This window comes from Rhipicephalus microplus, chromosome 9 (assembly GCF_043290135.1).
Source record: "Rhipicephalus microplus isolate Deutch F79 chromosome 9, USDA_Rmic, whole genome shotgun sequence".
NCBI classification, from domain to species: domain Eukaryota; kingdom Metazoa; phylum Arthropoda; class Arachnida; order Ixodida; family Ixodidae; genus Rhipicephalus; species Rhipicephalus microplus.
In genome coordinates, this window is record NC_134708.1 from 106293835 (window position 1) to 106312605 (window position 18771).

An 18771-nucleotide genomic window follows, 5' to 3' on the forward strand; every position below is an offset into this window, starting at 1 on the left:
GGCAAGCGAACCCGGAGCTTAGGGCTAGCTAAGCTGCAGCGGCACGGCGAAGAAGGCTAATCAACCTGGAGGCAGCGAGGGCACGTGAAGCTGCAGCGGCACGGCTAAGAAGGCAAGCGAACCCTGAGCTGAGGGCTACCGAAGCTGCAGCGGCACGCCGAAGAAAGCAAGCGAACCCGGAGCTGAGGGCACGCGAAGCTGTAGCGGCACGCCGAAGAAGGCAAGCGAACCCGGAGCTGAAGGCTAGCGAAGCTGCCGCGGCACGCCGTAGAAGGCAACCGAACCCGGAGCTGAGGGCTAGCGAAGCTGCAGCGGCACGCCGAAGAAGGCAAGCGAACCCGGAGCTGAGGGCTAGCGAAGCTGCAGCGGCACGGCACAGAAGGCTAATCAACCTGGAGGCAGCGAGGGCACGCGAAGCTGCAGCGGAACGGCGAAAAAGGCAAGCGAACCCGGAGCTGAGGGCACGCGAAGCTGCAGCGGCACGCCGAAGAAGGCAAGCAAACCCGGAACTGAGAGCACGCAAAGTTGCAGCGGCACGCCGAAGAAGGCAAGCGAACCCAGAGCTGAGGGCTAGCGAAGCTGCAGCGGCACGGCGACGCAGGCAAGCGAACCCGGAGCTGAGGGCACGCGAAGCTGCCGCGGCACAACAAAGAAGGCAAGCGAACCCCGAGCTGAGGGCTAGCGAAGCTGCAGCGGCACGCCGAAGAAGGCAAGCGAACCCGGAGCTGAGGGCTAGCGAAGCTGCAGCGGCGCGTCGAAAAAGGCAAGCGAACCCGGAGCTGAGGGCTAGCGAAGCTGCAGCGGCACGCCGAAGAAGGCAAGCGAACCCGGAGCTGAGGGCTTGCGAAGCTGCAGCGGCACGCCGAAAAAGGCAAGCGAACCCGGAGCTGAGGGCACGCGAAGCTGCAGCGGCACGCCGAAAAAGGCAAGCGAACCCGGAGCTGAGGGCACGCGAAGCTGCAGCGGCACGGCGAAGAAGGCAAGCGAACCCGGAGCTGAGGGCTCGCGAAGCTGCAGCGGAACGGCGACGCAGGCAAGCGAACCCGGAGCTGAGGGCACGCGAAGCTGCCGCGGCATGGTGACGCAGGCAAGCGAACCCGGAGCTGAGGGCTCGCGAAGCTGCTGCGGCATGGCGACGCAGGCAACCGAACCCGGAGCTGAGGGCTCGCGAAGCTGCTGCGGCACGCCGAAAAAGGCAAGCGAACTCGGAGCTGAGGGCACGCGAAGCTGCAGCGGCACACAGAAGAAGGCAAGCGAACCCGGAGCTGAGGGCACGCGAAGCTGCTGCGGCACGGCGACGCAGGCAAGCGAACCCGGAGCTGAGGGCTCGCGAAGCTGCCGCGGCACGGCGACACAGGCAAGCGAACCCGGAGCTGACGCACGCGAAGCTGCAGCAGCACGCCGAAGAAGGCAAGCTAACCCGGAGCTGAGGGCACGCGAAGCTGCCGCGGCACGCCGAAGAAGGCAAGCGAACCCGGAGCTGAGGGCTAGCGAAGCTGCAGTGGCACGCCGAAGAAGGCAAGCGAACCCGGAGCTGAGGGCACGCGAAGCTGCAGCAGCACGCCGAAGAAGGCAAGCGAACCCGGAGCTGAGGGCTAGCGAAGCTGCAGTGGCACGCCGAAGAAGGCAAGCGAACCCGGAGCTGAGGGCACGCGAAGCTGCAGCAGCACGCCGAAGAAGGCAAGCTAACCCGGAGCTGAGGGCACGCGAAGCTGCCGCGGCACGCCGAAGAAGGCAAGCGAACCCGGAGCTTAGGGCTAGCGAAGCTGCAGCGGCACGCCGAAGAAGGCAACCGAACCTGGAGGCAGCGAGGGCTAGCGAAGCTGCAGCGGCACGCCGAAAAAGGCAAGCGAACCCGGAGCTTAGGGCTAGCTAAGCTGCAGCGGCACGGCGAAGAAGGCAACTGAACCCGGAGCTTAGGGCTAGCTAAGCTGCAGCGGCACGGCGAAGAAGGCTAATCAACCTGGAGGCAGCGAGGGCACGTGAAGCTGCAGCGGCACGGCTAAGAAGGCAAGCGAACCCGGAGCTTAGGGCTAGCTAAGCTGCAGCGGCACGGCGAAGAAGGCTAATCAACCTGGAGGCAGCGAGGGCACGTGAAGCTGCAGCGGCACGGCTAAGAAGGCAAGCGAACCCGGAGCTGAGGGCTACCGAAGCTGCAGCGGCACGCCGAAGAAAGCAAGCGAACCCGGAGCTGAGGGCACGCGAAGCTGTAGCGGCACGCCGAAGAAGGCAAGCGAACCCGGAGCTGAAGGCTAGCGAAGCTGCCGCGGCACGCCGTAGAAGGCAACCGAACCCGGAGCTGAGGGCTAGCGAAGCTGCAGCGGCACGCCGAAGAAGGCAAGCGAACCCGGAGCTGAGGGCTAGCGAAGCTGCAGCGGCACGGCACAGAAGGCTAATCAACCTGGAGGCAGCGAGGGCACGTGAAGCTGCAGCGGCACGGCTAAGAAGGCAAGCGAACCCGGAGCTGAGGGCTAGAGAAGCTGCAGCGGCACGCCGAAGAAGGCAAGCGAACCCGGAGCTCAGGGCTAGCGAAGCTGCAGCGGCACGTTGAAAAAGGCAAGCGAACCCGGAGCTGAGGGCTAGCGAAGCTGCAGCGGCACGCCGAAGAAGGCAAGCAAACCCGGAGCTGAGAGCTAGCGAAGCTGTAGCGGCAGGCCGAAGAAGGCAAGCGAACCCGGAGCTGAGGGCTAGCAAAGCTGCAGCGGCACGCCGAAGAAGGCAAGTGAACCCGGAGCTGAGGGCACGTGAAGCTGCAGCGGCACGGCGAAGAAGGCAAGCGAACCCGCAGCTGAGGGCACGCGAAGCTGCAGCGGCACGGCGAAGAAGGCAAGCGAACCCGGAGCTGAGGGCTAGCGAAGCTGCCGTGGCACGCGGAAGAGGGCAAGCGAACCCGGAGCTGAGGGCTAGCGAAGCTGCCGCGGCACGCCGAAGAAGGCAAGCGAACCCGGAGCTGAGCGCTAGCGAAGCTGCAGCGGCACGCCGAAGAAGGCAACCAAACCCGGAGCTGGGGGCTAGTGAAGCTGCAGCGGCACGCCCAAGAAGGCAAGCGAACCGGGAGCTGAGGGCTAGCGAAGCTGCAGCGGCAGGGCTAAGAAGGCAAGCGAACCTGGAGCTGAGGGCTAGCGAAGCTGCCACGGCACGCCGAAGAAGGCAACCGAACCCGGAGCTTAGGGCTAGCGAAGCTGCAGCGGCACGGCAAAGAAGGCTAATGAACCCGGAGCTGAGGGCACGCGAAGCTGCAGCGGCATGGCGAAGAAGGCAAGCGAACCCGGAGCTGAGGACACGCGAAGCTGCAGTGGCACGCCGAAGAAGGCAAGCGAACCCGGAGCTGAGGGCTAGCGAAGCTGCAGCGGCACGACGAAGAAGGCAAGCGCACCCAGAGCTGAGGGCTAGCGAAGCTGCCGCGGCACGCGGAAGAAGGCAAGCGAACCCGGAACTCAGGTCACGCGAAGCTGCAGCGGCACGGCGAAGAAGGCAAGCGAACCCGGAGCTCAGGGCTAGCGAAGCTGCCGTGGCACGCGGAAGAGGGCAAGCGAACCCGGAGCTGAGGGCTAGCGAAGCTGCCGCGGCACGCCGAAGAAGGCAAGCGAACCCGGAGCTGAGGGCTAGCGAAGCTGCCATGGCACGCCGAAGAAGGCAACCGAACCCGGAGGCAGCGAGGGCTAGCGAAGCTGCCGCGGCACGCCGAAGAAGGCAAGCGAACCCGGAGCTGAGGGCTAGTGAAGCTGCAGCGGCACGCCGAAGAAGGCTAATCAACCCGGAGCTGAGGGCTAGCGAAGCTGCAGCGGCATGGCGAAGAAGGCTAATGAACCTGGAGGCAGCGAGGGCACGTGAAGCTGCAGCGGCATGGTAAAGAAGGCAAGCGAACCCGGAGCTGACGGCTAGCGAAGCTGCAGCGGCACGCCGAAGAAGGCAAGAGAACCCGGAGCTGAGGGCTAACGAAGCTGCAGTGGCATGGCGAAGAAGGCAAGCGAACCCGGAGCTGAGGGCACGCGAAGCTGCAGCGGCACGCCGAAGAAGGCAAGCGAACCCGGAGCTGAGGGCTAGCGAAGCTGCCGCAGCACGGCTAAGAAGGCAAGCGAGCCCGGAGCTGAGGGCACGCGAAGCTGCAGCGGCACGGCGAAGAAGGCAAGCGAACCCGGAGCTGAGGGCTAGCGAAGCTGCAGCGGCACGCCGAAGAAGGCAACCGAACCTGGAGGCAGCGAGGGCTAGCGAAGCTGCCGCGGCACGCCGAAGAAGGCAAGCGATCCCGAAGCTGAGGGCTAGCGAAGCTGCCATGGCACGCCGAAGAAGGCAACCGAACCCGGAGATGAGGGCTAGCTAAGCTGCAGCGGCACGGCGAAGAAGGCTAATCAACCTGGAGGCAGCGAGGGCACGTGAAGCTGCAGCGGCACAGCTAAGAAGGCAAGCGAACCCGGAGCTGAGGGCTACCGAAGCTGCAGCGGCACGCCGAAGAAGGCAAGCGAACCCGGAGCTGAGGGCACGCGAAGCTGCAGCGGCACGCCGAAGAAGGCAAGCGAACCTGGAGCTGAGGGCTAGCGAAGCTGCAGCGGCACGGCGCAGAAGGCTAATGAACCTGGAGGCAGCGAGGGCATGCGAAGCTGCAGCGGCACGGCTAAGAAGGCAAGCGAACCCGGAGCTGAGGGCTAGCGAAGCTGCAGCGGCATGGCGAAGAAGGCTAATGAACCTGGAGGCAGCGAGGGCACGCGAAGCTGCAGCGGCACGGCTAAGAAGGCAAGCGCACCCGGAGCTGAGGGCTAGTGAAGCTGCAGCGGCACGCAGAAGAAGGCAAGCGAAGCCGGAGCTGAGGGCACGCGAAGCTTCAGCGGCACGGCGAAGAAGGTAAGCGAACCCGGAGCTGAGGGCTAGCGAAGCTGCCGTGGCACGCGGAAGAAGGCAAGCGAACCCGGAGCTGAGGGCTAGCGAAGCGGCCGCGGCACGCCGAAGAAGGCAAGCGATCCCGGAGCTGAGGGCTAGCGAAGCTGCTACGGCACGCCGAAGAAGGCAACCGAACCCGGAGCTTAGGGCTAGCGAAGCTGCAGCGGCACGCCGAAGAAGGCAACCGAACCTGGAGGCAGCGAGGGCTAGCGAAGCTGCAGCGGCACGCCGAAGAAGGCAAGCGAACCCGGAGCTTAGGGCTAGCTAAGCTGCAGCGGCACGGCGAAGAAGGCAACTGAACCCGGAGCTTAGGGCTAGCTAAGCTGCAGCGGCACGGCGAAGAAGGCTAATCAACCTGGAGGCAGCGAGGGCACGTGAAGCTGCAGCGGCACGGCCAAGAAGGCAAGCGAACCCGGAGCTTAGGGCTAGCTAAGCTGCAGCGGCACGGCGAAGAAGGCTAATCAACCTGGAGGCAGCGAGGGCACGTGAAGCTGCAGCGGCACGGCTAAGAAGGCAAGCGAACCCGGAGCTGAGGGCTAGCGAAGCTGCCGCGGCACGCCGAAGAAGGCAAGCGAACCCGGAGCTGAGGGCACGCGAAGCTGTAGCGGCACGCCAAAGAAGGCAAGCGAACCCGGAGCTGAAGGCTAGCGAAGCTGCCGCGGCACGCCGTAGAAGGCAACCGAACCCGGAGCTGAGGGCTAGCGAAGCTGCAGCGGCACGCCGAAGAAGGCAAGCGAACCGGAGCTGAGGGCTAGCGAAGCTGCAGCGGCACGGCACAGAAGGCTAATGAACCTGGAGGCAGCGAGGGCATGCGCAGCTGCAGCGGCACGCCGAAGAAGGCAAGCGAACCCGGAGCTGAGGGCTAGCGAAGCTGCAGCGGCACGCCGAAGAAGGCAAGCGAACCCGGAGCTGAGGGCTAGCGAAGCTGCAGCGGCACGTTGAAAAAGGCAAGCGAACCCGGAGCTGAGGGCTAGCGAAGCTGCAGCGGCACGCCGAAGAAGGCAAGCGAACCCGGAGCTGAGGGCTAGCGAAGCTGCAGCGGCACGCCGAAGAAGGCAAGCGAACTCGGAGCTGAGGGCACGCGAAGCTGCGGCGGCACGCCGAAGAAGGCAAGCGAACCCGGAGCTGAGGGCACGCGAAGCTGCAGCGGCACGCCGAAGAAGGCAAGCGAACCCGGAGCTGAGGGCTAGCGAAGCAGCAGCGGCACGCCGAAGAAGGCAAGCGAACCCGGAGCTGAGGGCACGCGAAGCTGCCGCGGCACGGCGAAGAAGGCAAGCGAACCCGGAGCTGAGGGCTAGCGAAGCTGCAGCGGCACGGCGAAGAAAGCAAGGGAACCCGGAGCTGAGGGCACGCAAAGCTGCAGCGGCACGGCGACGCAGGCAAGCGAACCCGGAGCTGAGGGCACGCGAAGCTGCAGCGGCACGGCGAAGAAGGCAAGCGAACCCGGAGCTGAGGGCTCGCGAAGCTGCAGCGGAACGGCGACGCAGGCAAGCGAACCCGGAGCTGAGGGCACGCGAAGCTGCCGCGGCATGGTGACGCAGGCAAGCGAACCCGGAGCTGAGGGCTCGCGAAGCTGCTGCGGCATGGCGACGCAGGCAAGCGAACCCGGAGCTGAGGGCTCGCGAAGCTGCTGCGGCACGCCGAAAAAGGCAAGCGAACTCGGAGCTGAGGGCACGCGAAGCTGCAGCGGCACACCGAAGAAGGCAAGCGAACCCGGAGCTGGGGGCTCGCGAAGCTGCTGCGGCACGGCGACGACGCAGGCAAGCGAACCAGGAGCATAGGGCACGCGAACCTGCAGCGGCATGGCGACGCAGGCAAGCGAACTCGGAGCTGAGGGCACGCGAAGCTGCTGCGGCACGGCGACGCAGGCAAGCGAACCCGGAGCTGAGGGCTCGCGAAGCTGCCGCGGCACGGCGACACAGGCAAGCGAACCCGGAGCTGAGGGCACGCGAAGCTGCAGCAGCACGCCGAAGAAGGCAAGCTAACCCGGAGCTGAGGGCACGCGAAGCTGCCGCGGCACGCCGAAGAAGGCAAGCGAACCCGGAGCTGAGGGCTAGCGAAGCTGCAGTGGCACGCCGAAGAAGGCAAGCGAACCCGGAGCTGAGGGCACGCGAAGCTGCAGCGGCACGCCGAACAAGGCAAGCGAACCCGGAGCTGAGGGCACGCGAAGCATCAGCGGCACGCCGAAGAAGGCAAGCGAACCCGGAGCTGAGGGCTAGCGAAGCTGCCGCAGCACGCAGAAGAAGGCAAGCGAAGCCGGAGCTGAGGGCACGCGAAGGTGCAGCGGCACGGCGAAGAAGGCAAGCGAACCCGGAGCTGAGGGCACGCGAAGCTTCAGCGGCACGGAGAAGAAGGTAAGCGAACCTGGAGCTGAGGGCTAGCGAAGATGCCGTGGCGCGCGGAAGAAGGCAAGCGAACCCGGAGCTGAGGGCTAGCGAAGCTGCCGCGGCACGCCGAAGAAGGCAAGCGATCCCGGAGCTGAGGGCTAGCGAAGCTGCCACGGCACGCCGAAGAAGGCAACCGAACCCGGAGCTTAGGGCTAGCGAAGCTGCAGCGGCACGCCGAAGAAGGCAACCGAACCTGGAGGCAGCGAGGGCTAGCGAAGCTGCAGCGGCACGCCGAAGAATGCAAGCGAACCCGGAGCTTAGGGCTAGCTAAGCTGCAGCGGCACGGCGAAGACGGCAACTGAACCCGGAGCTTAGGGCTAGCTAAGCTGCAGCGGCACGGCGAAGAAGGCTAATCAACCTGGAGGCAGCAAGGGCACGTGAAGCTGCAGCGGCACGGCTAAGAAGGCAAGCGAACCCGGAGCTTAGGGCTAGCTAAGCTGCAGCGGCACGGCGAAGAAGGCTAATCAACCTGGAGGCAGCGAGGGCACGTGAAGCTGCAGCGGCACGGCTAAGAAGGCAAGCGAACCCTGAGCTGAGGGCTACCGAAGCTGCAGCGGCACGCCGAAGAAAGCAAGCGAACCCGGAGCTGAGGGCACGCGAAGCTGTAGCGGCACGCCGAAGAAGGCAAGCGAACCCGGAGCTGAAGGCTAGCGAAGCTGCCGCGGCACGCCGTAGAAGGCAACCGAACCCGGAGCTGAGGGCTAGCGAAGCTGCAGCGGCACGCCGAAGAAGGCAAGCGAACCCGGAGCTGAGGGCTAGCGAAGCTGCAGCGGCACGGCACAGAAGGCTAATCAACCTGGAGGCAGCGAGGGCACGCGAAGCTGCAGCGGAACGGCGAAAAAGGCAAGCGAACCCGGAGCTGAGGGCACGCGAAGCTGCAGCGGCACGCCGAAGAAGGCAAGCAAACCCGGAACTGAGAGCACGCAAAGTTGCAGCGGCACGCCGAAGAAGGCAAGCGAACCCAGAGCTGAGGGCTAGCGAAGCTGCAGCGGCACGGCGACGCAGGCAAGCGAACCCGGAGCTGAGGGCACGCGAAGCTGCCGCGGCACAACAAAGAAGGCAAGCGAACCCCGAGCTGAGGGCTAGCGAAGCTGCAGCGGCACGCCGAAGAAGGCAAGCGAACCCGGAGCTGAGGGCTAGCGAAGCTGCAGCGGCGCGTCGAAAAAGGCAAGCGAACCCGGAGCTGAGGGCTAGCGAAGCTGCAGCGGCACGCCGAAGAAGGCAAGCGAACCCGGAGCTGAGGGCTTGCGAAGCTGCAGCGGCACGCCGAAAAAGGCAAGCGAACCCGGAGCTGAGGGCACGCGAAGCTGCAGCGGCACGCCGAAGAAGGCAAGCGAACCCGGAGCTGAGGGCACGCGAAGCTGCAGCGGCACGGCGAAGAAGGCAAGCGAACCCGGAGCTGAGGGCTCGCGAAGCTGCAGCGGAACGGCGACGCAGGCAAGCGAACCCGGAGCTGAGGGCACGCGAAGCTGCCGCGGCATGGTGACGCAGGCAAGCGAACCCGGAGCTGAGGGCTCGCGAAGCTGCTGCGGCATGGCGACGCAGGCAAGCGAACCCGGAGCTGAGGGCTCGCGAAGCTGCTGCGGCACGCCGAAAAAGGCAAGCGAACTCGGAGCTGAGGGCACGCGAAGCTGCAGCGGCACACCGAAGAAGGCAAGCGAACCCGGAGCTGAGGGCACGCGAAGCTGCTGCGGCACGGCGACGCAGGTAAGCGAACCCGGAGCTGAGGGCTCGCGAAGCTGCCGCGGCACGGCGACACAGGCAAGCGAACCCGGAGCTGACGCACGCGAAGCTGCAGCAGCACGCCGAAGAAGGCAAGCTAACCCGGAGCTGAGGGCACGCGAAGCTGCCGCGGCACGCCGAAGAAGGCAAGCGAACCCGGAGCTGAGGGCTAGCGAAGCTGCAGTGGCACGCCGAAGAAGGCAAGCGAACCCGGAGCTGAGGGCACGCGAAGCTGCAGCAGCACGCCGAAGAAGGCAAGCGAACCCGGAGCTGAGGGCTAGCGAAGCTGCAGTGGCACGCCGAAGAAGGCAAGCGAACCCGGAGCTGAGGGCACGCGAAGCAGCAGCAGCACGCCGAAGAAGGCAAGCAAACCCGGAGTTGAGGGCACGCGAAGCTGCCGCGGCACGCCGAAGAAGGCAAGCGAACCCGGAGCTTAGGGCTAGCGAAGCTGCAGCGGCACGCCGAAGAAGGCAACCGAACCTGGAGGCAGCGAGGGCTAGCGAAGCTGCAGCGGCACGCCGAAAAAGGCAAGCGAACCCGGAGCTTAGGGCTAGCTAAGCTGCAGCGGCACGGCGAAGAAGGCAACTGAACCCGGAGCTTAGGGCTAGCTAAGCTGCAGCGGCACGGCGAAGAAGGCTAATCAACCTGGAGGCAGCGAGGGCACGTGAAGCTGCAGCGGCACGGCTAAGAAGGCAAGCGAACCCGGAGCTGAGGGCTACCGAAGCTGCAGCGGCACGCCGAAGAAAGCAAGCGAACCCGGAGCTGAGGGCACGCGAAGCTGTAGCGGCACGCCGTAGAAGGCAAGCGAACCCGGAGCTGAAGGCTAGCGAAGCTGCCGCGTCACGCCGTAGAAGGCAACCGAACCCGGAGCTGAGGGCTAGCGAAGCTGCAGCGGCACGCCGAAGAAGGCAAGCGAACCCGGAGCTGAGGGCTAGCGAAGCTGCAGCGGCACGGCACAGAAGGCTAATCAACCTGGAGGCAACGAGGGCACGTGAAGCTGCAGCGGCACGGCTAAGAAGGCAAGCGAACCCGGAGCTGAGGGCTAGCGAAGCTGCAGCGGCACGCCGAAGAAGGCAAGCGAACCCGGAGCTGAGGGCTAGCGAAGCTGCAGCGGCACGTTGAAAAAGGCAAGCGAACCCGGAGCTGAGGGCTAGCGAAGCTGCAGCGGCACGCCGAAGAAGGCAAGCAAACCCGGAGCTGAGAGCTAGCGAAGCTGTAGCGGCAGGCCGAAGAAGGCAAGCGAACCCGGAGCTGAGGGCTAGCAAAGCTGCAGCGGCACGCCGAAGAAGGCAAGTGAACCCGGAGCTGAGGGCACGTGAAGCTGCAGCGGCACGGCGAAGAAGGCAAGCGAACCCGCAGCTGAGGGCAGGCGAAGCTGCAGCGGCACGGCGAAGAAGGCAAGCGAACCCGGAGCTGAGGGCTAGCGAAGCTGCCGTGGCACGCGGAAGAGGGCAAGCGAACCCGGAGCTGAGGGCTAGCGAAGCTGCCGCGGCACGCCGAAGAAGGCAAGCGAACCCGGAGCTGAGCGCTAGCGAAGCTGCAGCGGCACGCCGAAGAAGGCAACCAAACCCGGAGCTGGGGGCTAGTGAAGCTGCAGCGGCACGCCCAAGAAGGCAAGCGAACCGGGAGCTGAGGGCTAGCGAAGCTGCAGCGGCAGGGCTAAGAAGGCAAGCGAACCCGGAGCTGAGGGCTAGCGAAGCTGCCACGGCACGCCGAAGAAGGCAACCGAACCCGGAGCTGAGGGCTAGCGAAGCTGCAGCGGCACGGCAAAGAAGGCTAATGAACCCGGAGCTGAGGGCACGCGAAGCTGCAGCGGCATGGCGAAGAAGGCAAGCGAACCCGGAGCTGAGGACACGCGAAGCTGCAGTGGCACGCCGAAGAAGGCAAGCGAACCCGGAGCTGAGGGCTAGCGAAGCTGCAGCGGCACGACGAAGAAGGCAAGCGAACCCAGAGCTGAGGGCTAGCGAAGCTGCCGCGGCACGCGGAAGAAGGCAAGCGAACCCGGAACTCAGGTCACGCGAAGCTGCAGCGGCACGGCGAAGAAGGCAAGCGAACCCGGAGCTCAGGGCTAGCGAAGCTGCCGTGGCGCGCGGAAGAGGGCAAGCGAACCCGGAGCTGAGGGCTAGCGAAGCTGCCGCGGCACGCCGAAGAAGGCAAGCGAACCCGGAGCTGAGGGCTAGCGAAGCTGCCATGGCACGCCAAAGAAGGCAACCGAACCCGGAGGCAGCGAGGGCTAGCGAAGCTGCCGCGGCACGCCGAAGAAGGCAAGCGATCCCGAAGCTGAGGGCTAGCGAAGCTGCCATGGCACGCCGAAGAAGGCAAGCGAACCCGGAGCTGAGGGCTAGTGAAGCTGCAGCGGCACGCCGAAGAAGGCTAATCAACCCGGAGCTGAGGGCTAGCGAAGCTGCAGCGGCATGGCGAAGAAGGCTAATGAACCTGGAGGCAGCGAGGGCACGTGAAGCTGCAGCGGCATGGTAAAGAAGGCAAGCGAACCCGGAGCTGACGGCTAGCGAAGCTGCAGCGGCACGCCGAAGAAGGCAAGAGAACCCGGAGCTGAGGGCTAGCGAAGCTGCAGTGGCATGGCGAAGAAGGCAAGCGAACCCGGAGCTGAGGGCACGCGAAGCTGCAGCGGCACGCCGAAGAAGGCAAGCGAACCCGGAGCTGAGGGCTAGCGAAGCTGCCGCAGCACGGCTAAGAAGGCAAGCGAGCCCGGAGCTGAGGGCACGCGAAGCTGCAGCGGCACGGCGAAGAAGGCAAGCGAACCCGGAGCTGAGGGCTAGCGAAGCTGCAGCGGCACGCCGAAGAAGGCAACCGAACCTGGAGGCAGCGAGGGCTAGCGAAGCTGCCGCGGCACGCCGAAGAAGGCAAGCGATCCCGAAGCTGAGGGCTAGCGAAGCTGCCATGGCACGCCGAAGAAGGCAACCGAACCCGGAGATGAGGGCTAGCTAAGCTGCAGCGGCACGGCGAAGAAGGCTAATCAACCTGGAGGCAGCGAGGGCACGTGAAGCTGCAGCGGCACAGCTAAGAAGGCAAGCGAACCCGGAGCTGAGGGCTACCGAAGCTGCAGCGGCACGCCGAAGAAGGCAAGCGAACCCGGAGCTGAGGGCACGCGAAGCTGCAGCGGCACGCCGAAGAAGGCAAGCGAACCTGGAGCTGAGGGCTAGCGAAGCTGCAGCGGCACGGCGCAGAAGGCTAATGAACCTGGAGGCAGCGAGGGCATGCGAAGCTGCAGCGGCACGGCTAAGAAGGCAAGCGAACCCGGAGCTGAGGGCTAGCGAAGCTGCAGCGGCATGGCGAAGAAGGCTAATGAACCTGGAGGCAGCGAGGGCACGCGAAGCTGCAGCGGCACGGCTAAGAAGGCAAGCGCACCCGGAGCTGAGGGCTAGTGAAGCTGCAGCGGCACGCAGAAGAAGGCAAGCGAAGCCGGAGCTGAGGGCACGCGAAGCTTCAGCGGCACGGCGAAGAAGGTAAGCGAACCCGGAGCTGAGGGCTAGCGAAGCTGCCGTGGCACGCGGAAGAAGGCAAGCGAACCCGGAGCTGAGGGCTAGCGAAGCGGCCGCGGCACGCCGAAGAAGGCAAGCGATCCCGGAGCTGAGGGCTAGCGAAGCTGCTACGGCACGCCGAAGAAGGCAACCGAACCCGGAGCTTAGGGCTAGCGAAGCTGCAGCGGCACGCCGAAGAAGGCAACCGAACCTGGAGGCAGCGAGGGCTAGCGAAGCTGCAGCGGCACGCCGAAGAAGGCAAGCGAACCCGGAGCTTAGGGCTAGCTAAGCTGCAGCGGCACGGCGAAGAAGGCAACTGAACCCGGAGCTTAGGGCTAGCTAAGCTGCAGCGGCACGGCGAAGAAGGCTAATCAACCTGGAGGCAGCGAGGGCACGTGAAGCTGCAGCGGCACGGCCAAGAAGGCAAGCGAACCCGGAGCTTAGGGCTAGCTAAGCTGCAGCGGCACGGCGAAGAAGGCTAATCAACCTGGAGGCAGCGAGGGCACGTGAAGCTGCAGCGGCACGGCTAAGAAGGCAAGCGAACCCGGAGCTGAGGGCTAGCGAAGCTGCCGCGGCACGCCGAAGAAGGCAAGCGAACCCGGAGCTGAGGGCACGCGAAGCTTTAGCGGCACGCCAAAGAAGGCAAGCGAACCCGGAGCTGAAGGCTAGCGAAGCTGCCGCGGCACGCCGTAGAAGGCAACCGAACCCGGAGCTGAGGGCTAGCGAAGCTGCAGCGGCACGCCGAAGAAGGCAAGCGAACCGGAGCTGAGGGCTAGCGAAGCTGCAGCGGCACGGCACAGAAGGCTAATGAACCTGGAGGCAGCGAGGGCATGCGCAGCTGCAGCGGCACGCCGAAGAAGGCAAGCGAACCCGGAGCTGAGGGCTAGCGAAGCTGCAGCGGCACGCCGAAGAAGGCAAGCGAACCCGGAGCTGAGGGCTAGCGAAGCTGCAGCGGCACGTTGAAAAAGGCAAGCGAACCCGGAGCTGAGGGCTAGCGAAGCTGCAGCGGCACGCCGAAGAAGGCAAGCGAACCCGGAGCTGAGGGCTAGCGAAGCTGCAGCGGCACGCCGAAGAAGGCAAGCGAACTCGGAGCTGAGGGCACGCGAAGCTGCCGCGGCACGGCGAAGAAGGCAAGCGAACCCGGAGCTTAGGGCTAGCTAAGCTGCAGCGGCACGGCGAAGAAGGCTAATCAACCTGGAGGCAGCGAGGGCACGTGAAGCTGCAGCGGCACGGCTAAGAAGGCAAGCGAACCCGGAGCTGAGGGCTAGCGAAGCTGCCGCGGCACGCCGAAGAAGGCAAGCGAACCCGGAGCTGAGGGCACGCGAAGCTGTAGCGGCACGCCAAAGAAGGCAAGCGAACCCGGAGCTGAAGGCTAGCGAAGCTGCCGCGGCACGCCGTAGAAGGCAACCGAACCCGGAGCTGAGGGCTAGCGAAGCTGCAGCGGCACGCCGAAGAAGGCAAGCGAACCGGAGCTGAGGGCTAGCGAAGCTGCAGCGGCACGGCACAGAAGGCTAATGAACCTGGAGGCAGCGAGGGCATGCGCAGCTGCAGCGGCACGCCGAAGAAGGCAAGCGAACCCGGAGCTGAGGGCTAGCGAAGCTGCAGCGGCACGCCGAAAAAGGCAAGCGAACCCGGAGCTGAGGGCTAGCGAAGCTGCAGCGGCACGTTGAAAAAGGCAAGCGAACCCGGAGCTGAGGGCTAGCGAAGCTGCAGCGGCACGCCGAAGAAGGCAAGCGAACCCGGAGCTGAGGGCTAGCGAAGCTGCAGCGGCACGCCGAAGAAGGCAAGCGAACTCGGAGCTGAGGGCACGCGAAGCTGCGGCGGCACGCCGAAGAAGGCAAGCGAACCCGGAGCTGAGGACACGCGAAGCTGCAGTGGCACGCCGAAGAAGGCAAGCGAACCCGGAGCTGAGGGCTAGCGAAGCTGCAGCGGCACGACGAAGAAGGCAAGCGAACCCAGAGCTGAGGGCTAGCGAAGCTGCCGCGGCACGCGGAAGAAGGCAAGCGAACCCGGAACTCAGGTCACGCGAAGCTGCAGCGGCACGGCGAAGAAGGCAAGCGAACCCGGAGCTCAGGGCTAGCGAAGCTGCCGTGGCACGCGGAAGAGGGCAAGCGAACCCGGAGCTGAGGGCTAGCGAAGCTGCCGCGGCACGCCGAAGAAGGCAAGCGAACCCGGAGCTGAGGGCTAGCGAAGCTGCCATGGCACGCCAAAGAAGGCAACCGAACCCGGAGGCAGCGAGGGCTAGCGAAGCTGCCGCGGCACGCCGAAGAAGGCAAGCGATCCCGAAGCTGAGGGCTAGCGAAGCTGCCATGGCACGCCGAAGAAGGCAAGCGAACCCGGAGCTGAGGGCTAGTGAAGCTGCAGCGGCACGCCGAAGAAGGCTAATCAACCCGGAGCTGAGGGCTAGCGAAGCTGCAGCGGCATGGCGAAGAAGGCTAATGAACCTGGAGGCAGCGCGGGCACGTGAAGCTGCAGCATCATGGTAAAGAAGGCAAGCGAACCCGGAGCTGACGGCTAGCGAAGCTGCAGCGGCACGCCGAAGAAGGCAAGAGAACCCGGAGCTGAGGGCTAGCGAAGCTGCAGTGGCATGGCGAAGAAGGCAAGCGAACCCGGAGCTGAGGGCACGCGAAGCTGCAGCGGCACGCCGAAGAAGGCAAGCGAACCCGGAGCTGAGGGCTAGCGAAGCTGCCGCAGCACGGCTAAGAAGGCAAGCGAGCCCGGAGCTGAGGGCACGCGAAGCTGCAGCGGCACGGCGAAGAAGGCAAGCGAACCCGGAGCTGAGGGCTAGCGAAGCTGCAGCGGCACGCCGAAGAAGGCAACCGAACCTGGAGGCAGCGAGGGCTAGCGAAGCTGCCGCGGCACGCCGAAGAAGGCAAGCGATCCCGAAGCTGAGGGCTAGCGAAGCTGCCATGGCACGCCGAAGAAGGCAACCGAACCCGGAGATGAGGGCTAGCTAAGCTGCAGCGGCACGGCGAAGAAGGCTAATCAACCTGGAGGCAGCGAGGGCACGTGAAGCTGCAGCGGCACAGCTAAGAAGGCAAGCGAACCCGGAGCTGAGGGCTACCGAAGCTGCAGCGGCACGCCGAAGAAGGCAAGCGAACCCGGAGCTGAGGGCACGCGAAGCTGCAGCGGCACGCCGAAGAAGGCAAGCGAACCTGGAGCTGAGGGCTAGCGAAGCTGCAGCGGCACGGCGCAGAAGGCTAATGAACCTGGAGGCAGCGAGGGCATGCGAAGCTGCAGCGGCACGGCTAAGAAGGCAAGCGAACCCGGAGCTGAGGGCTAGCGAAGCTGCAGCGGCATGGCGAAGAAGGCTAATGAACCTGGAGGCAGCGAGGGCACGCGAAGCTGCAGCGGCACGGCTAAGAAGGCAAGCGCACCCGGAGCTGAGGGCTAGTGAAGCTGCAGCGGCACGCAGAAGAAGGCAAGCGAAGCCGGAGCTGAGGGCACGCGAAGCTTCAGCGGCACGGCGAAGAAGGTAAGCGAACCCGGAGCTGAGGGCTAGCGAAGCTGCCGTGGCACGCGGAAGAAGGCAAGCGAACCCGGAGCTGAGGGCTAGCGAAGCGGCCGCGGCACGCCGAAGAAGGCAAGCGATCCCGGAGCTGAGGGCTAGCGAAGCTGCTACGGCACGCCGAAGAAGGCAACCGAACCCGGAGCTTAGGGCTAGCGAAGCTGCAGCGGCACGCCGAAGAAGGCAACCGAACCTGGAGGCAGCGAGGGCTAGCGAAGCTGCAGCGGCACGCCGAAGAAGGCAAGCGAACCCGGAGCTTAGGGCTAGCTAAGCTGCAGCGGCACGGCGAAGAAGGCAACTGAACCCGGAGCTTAGGGCTAGCTAAGCTGCAGCGGCACGGCGAAGAAGGCTAATCAACCTGGAGGCAGCGAGGGCACGTGAAGCTGCAGCGGCACGGCCAAGAAGGCAAGCGAACCCGGAGCTTAGGGCTAGCTAAGCTGCAGCGGCACGGCGAAGAAGGCTAATCAACCTGGAGGCAGCGAGGGCACGTGAAGCTGCAGCGGCACGGCTAAGAAGGCAAGCGAACCCGGAGCTGAGGGCTAGCGAAGCTGCCGCGGCACGCCGAAGAAGGCAAGCGAACCCGGAGCTGAGGGCACGCGAAGCTGTAGCGGCACGCCAAAGAAGGCAAGCGAACCCGGAGCTGAAGGCTAGCGAAGCTGCCGCGGCACGCCGTAGAAGGCAACCGAACCCGGAGCTGAGGGCTAGCGAAGCTGCAGCGGCACGCCGAAGAAGGCAAGCGAACCGGAGCTGAGGGCTAGCGAAGCTGCAGCGGCACGGCACAGAAGGCTAATGAACCTGGAGGCAGCGAGGGCATGCGCAGCTGCAGCGGCACGCCGAAGAAGGCAAGCGAACCCGGAGCTGAGGGCTAGCGAAGCTGCAGCGGCACGCCGAAGAAGGCAAGCGAACCCGGAGCTGAGGGCTAGCGAAGCTGCAGCGGCACGTTGAAAAAGGCAAGCGAACCCGGAGCTGAGGGCTAGCGAAGCTGCAGCGGCACGCCGAAGAAGGCAAGCGAACCCGGAGCTGAGGGCTAGCGAAGCTGCAGCGGCACGCCGAAGAAGGCAAGCGAACTCGGAGCTGAGGGCACGCGAAGCTGCGGCGGCACGCCGAAGAAGGCAAGCGAACCCGGAGCTGAGGGCACGCGAAGCTGCAGCGGCACGCCGAAGAAGGCAAGCGAACCCAGAGCTGAGGGCTAGCGAAGCAGCAGCGGCACGCCGAAGAAGGCAAGCGAACCCGGAGCTGAGGGCACGCGAAGCTGCCGCGGCACGGCGAAGAAGGCAAGCGAACCCGGAGCTTAGGGCTAGCTAAGCTGCAGCGGCACGGCGAAGAAGGCTAATCAACCTGGAGGCAGCGAGGGCACGTGAAGCTGCAGCGGCACGGCTAAGAAGGCAAGCGAACCCGGAGCTGAGGGCTAGCGAAGCTGCCGCGGCACGCCGAAGAAGGCAAGCGAACCCGGAGCTGAGGGCACGCGAAGCTGTAGCGGCACGCCAAAGAAGGCAAGCGAACCCGGAGCTGAAGGCTAGCGAAGCTGCCGCGGCACGCCGTAGAAGGCAACCGAACCCGGAGCTGAGGGCTAGCGAAGCTGCAGCGGCACGCCGAAGAAGGCAAGCGAACCGGAGCTGAGGGCTAGCGAAGCTGCAGCGGCACGGCACAGAAGGCTAATGAACCTGGAGGCAGCGAGGGCATGCGCAGCTGCAGCGGCACGCCGAAGAAGGCAAGCGAACCCGGAGCTGAGGGCTAGCGAAGCTGCAGCGGCACGCCGAAAAAGGCAAGCGAACCCGGAGCTGAGGGCTAGCGAAGCTGCAGCGGCACGTTGAAAAAGGCAAGCGAACCCGGAGCTGAGGGCTAGCGAAGCTGCAGCGGCACGCCGAAGAAGGCAAGCGAACCCGGAGCTGAGGGCTAGCGAAGCTGCAGCGGCACGCCGAAGAAGGCAAGCGAACTCGGAGCTGAGGGCACGCGAAGCTGCGGCGGCACGCCGAAGAAGGCAAGCGAACCCGGAGCTGAGGGCACGCGAAGCTGCAGCGGCACGCCGAAGAAGGCAAGCGAACCCGGAGCTGAGGGCTAGCGAAGCAGCAGCGGCACGCCGAAGAAGGCAAGCGAACCCGGAGCTGAGGGCACGCGAAGCTGCCGCGGCACGGCGAAGAAGGCAAGCGAACCCGGAGCTGAGGGCTAGCGAAGCTGCAGCGGCACGGCGAAGAAAGCAAGGGAACCCGGAGCTGAGGGCACGCGAACCTGCCGCGGCACGGCGAAGAAGGCAAGCGAACCCGGAGCTGAGGGCACGCGAAGCTGCAGCGGCACGCCGAAGAAGGCAAGCGAACCCGGAGCTGAGGGCACGCAAAGCTGCAGCGGCACGGCGACGCAGGCAAGCGTACCCGGAGCTGAGGGCACGCGAAGCTGCCGCGGCACGGCGAAGAAGGCAAGCGAACCCGGAGCTGAGGGCTAGCGAAGCTGCAGCGGCACGCCGAAGAAGGCAAGCGAACCCGGAGCTGAGGGCACGCGAAGCTGCCGCGGCACGCCGAAGAAGGCAAGCGAACCCGGAGCTGAGAGCACGCGAAGCTGCCGCGGCACGGCGAAGAAGGCAAGCGAACCCGGAGCTGAGGGCTAGCGAAGCTGCAGCGGCACGCCGAAAAAGGCAAGCGAACTCGGAGCTGAGGGCACGCGAAGCTGCAGCGGCACACCGAAGAAGGCAAGCGAACCCGGAGCTGAGGGCTCGCGAAGCTGCTGCGGCACGGCGACGACGCAGGCAAGCGAACCAGGAGCTGAGGGCACGCGAACCTGCAGCGGCATGGCGACGCAG